The sequence below is a fragment of the Nicotiana tabacum genome, chromosome 19 (genome assembly GCF_000715075.1).
Source record: "Nicotiana tabacum cultivar K326 chromosome 19, ASM71507v2, whole genome shotgun sequence".
NCBI classification, from domain to species: Eukaryota; Viridiplantae; Streptophyta; class Magnoliopsida; order Solanales; family Solanaceae; genus Nicotiana; species Nicotiana tabacum.
In genome coordinates, this window is record NC_134098.1 from 68,914,599 (window position 1) to 68,917,699 (window position 3,101).

Below are 3,101 nucleotides of genomic sequence, written 5' to 3' on the forward strand. Positions count from 1 at the left end.
GCTTTCTTAATCTTGCATAATTCTCCACTAATTAAAAAAGACTTGTCCCGGAGTCCAATAGCTTCTATAGATGGTGCAAGATTTGCTATAGTAAAGAGTAGGGACCCAATGCTCACCAGGTTTCAATTTATATTTTGCTAGCTTATCATAGAACTTATTCGCGTTGTAAGAAAATATAGCATGTGGTTGAACTAAATCCCACTTTCTAAGTTTTAACTTTCTACCAAGCCTTCTCCATGAAATCTTTCTATATTGACTCTCCAACTTCAACTTACAATATGAAGTTATTGATGTTAGATCTTCATAGAACTTAACCAATTCCATGTCTAGCTTTAAATTAAGCATGGAGTTCAACGATCTTCTTGAGAATGCTTCAATTGCAACGCTTGTATGCCAACAGTCACTTTGACCAAAATCATATATATTTACGACGTGATGACATATTGTTTCTCCAATATACTTCAAACTGTCTATTATCCACTCCTTTTTAGGTAATCTTTCCTCTTGTACATGCATATTTTTATGAACTTTAAGATTAACGCAATATACTGACTTGTTTGGAATGATAAAGTCAATAATCAAGTCAATATTATGTTGAGCATCTCTTAAAGGCGAAAAGTCAATGACACACATAGTTGGGTTCTCTAATGGATCATCATAAAACTTTGGTGGTAAATCATCATCTTGTGGATCCAATGTATGTTCCTCGTCTCTTTGATAATGGCCTTCATCAATTCTGTCCTCTTCACGACCTTGATTATCTGAATATTTATCATGTTAGGCATGTTGCCTTGGTATTGTTGTGCCTTGGTCAGCTTCAACCTCTTCAGGTTGCTCAATGTATCATGCTCTATGCGGTTGAATTGGTGGATATTGAAGTGGTAGATGTGGTTGTAGCCCTGGTATATTATGTGGTGGTAGTGGTGGTGGAGAATTTAGGCATTGTGATAGATTTGGTAGCTGGTTTTGAAGCACCAAGCATTCAACTAATTTAGTCAGATTTTCTATTGATTCCTTCAAGTCATCTAGTTGCACTTTAAATCCATCTAGCTGCACTCTAATTTTTTCGTTGTCTTGTTCAAGGATTCTAGTTCTTAATTTATGAACTTCTTATTGAAGATCAATTGAATAGAATCCTGAACTTAGTATTTTCTTGTTTGGTGATACGATGAACAAGGTAGAAAATCAAGAATTTGGACCTGGAACTTGCGCTCCGATACCAAATTCATGTACTTTCAAGGTTTTGCATCTCTCAAGTACAAGAAGATAGAAAAACAAAAGCACCCCGCTAAAGTTTTTCACAAAACTAGCAAAAGTGTTCTTCATACTCAGGTTAGAGGAATGTAAGATGGAAAGAAACCTCACCCACACATTCCTCAATCCCGCAAGATTGCAAGAAGCATTGAATAAAGAAAGAAGAATGAAATAAAAGATCAATTACGTTTTTGAAGCTAATGCTAAAAAAAACTAATCGCCAATATTTATTTTCAGCATATTTAGACCTTTAAATAGACTTTACAATGAGTAAAATTGGTAAGGTTAAGGAAAACTAATTCTAATTAAACTAGTATTAGAATAAGGCTAAGAAAACCTATCCTAACTAAAATACAAAAAAGAATTCTAGTAGGATTGGACTACTAACTAACAATCCTAGTTTGACTAGAACTATAAATATAATCCTACTAAAATAAGAATTAAGAAATCTTAATCTTTAAGGAAAATAAATCCTAATCTTGAATGGATTCTTGGACTTCTTGAATTTCTTGAATTTTTAGCTTTCTTGATCTTGCATCACTGGTGATCGCAGAAACGAGGTTGGTAGCTGGGGAGGAGCGCACGTGTGAGGGATTTTCCGCATCTACAAGCCCGCAGATGCAGGCAAGTGTGCGCAGAAGCGAAGCTGGATGAAGGCCTGGGAGTCCACCGATGCGGATGGCTGGTCACAGAAGTAATTCCGCAGGTGCGGAGAGGGGACCATAGGTGTGCATGGACGGGACATAAGTGATTTCCGCAGATGCAAAATTTTTACCGCAAAAGCAGCGTCGCAGGTGCGACTGAGGGAGCCGCAGATGCGAGAGTCGCTGGATAGAAGTGTTAAAACGAGGGTTTGGTCATTTTTCTCATTTTGGATTTGTGGAGCTCGGCTAATGGCGATTTTTGGGAGACTCTTTGCCATAATTGAAGAGGTAAGTAAAGTTTAATCACTTTTGATGTTAGATATTGATTACCAATTGATTATTACACCTAGTTTATATGAATTTAAGGTGAAATTTAGGAGATTTTAGACTATGTTGTTGGAGAGTGAGATTTGATAATGTGAGTGAGTAAAAAGGATTCTAAATCTCGGTTGATGAGATGGGTACTCTTGTTTCAAGAATTTGATATTAATTTTTAAGATAGGAAAGTTAGTGAAAATCAAGTGGCGGACCACTTGTCTCATTTGAAGGAGGGGAGGCCGCATGAGGCCTTGAAATCAATGACTCCTTCCCTGATGAGCAACTTTTGGCTATTTCAACGAAAGGTGTGCCATGGTTTGCGGACTTCACAAATTTTCTTGTGAGAGGAATCATTCTGGATGAGTCCTTTTAAAACCAAAGGAAGAAGCTCAAGAGAGATTGTCAAGATTATTATTGGGATGAACCATACATTTTTTGGATTTATACGGACGGGGTGATTAGAAGATTTACCGGAAGAAGAGCAAGGCAATATTCTTAGGGGTTGTCATTCTTCACCATATGGTGGTCATCATGGTGGAGCAAGAACGACGACCAAATTTCTTAGTTGTGATTTCTATTGGCCTACTCTTTACAAGGATGTACGTGATTTAGTGAAAAGATATGATGAATATCAACGGGCCGGTGGAATCTCAAAGAAAAATGAGATGCCCCTCACCATAATCTTGGAGATTGATATTTTCGATGTTTGGGGCATTGAATTTATGGGCCCTTTTTGTGAGTTCTTGTGAAAATACTTACATCTTGGTCACGGTGGATTATGTGTCCAAATGGGTTGAGGCTGTCGCCTTACCCAACAATGAGGCGAGAAGTGTAGTGGTTTTCTTGAAGAACAATATTTTTACAAGATTTGGTACTCCACGTGCA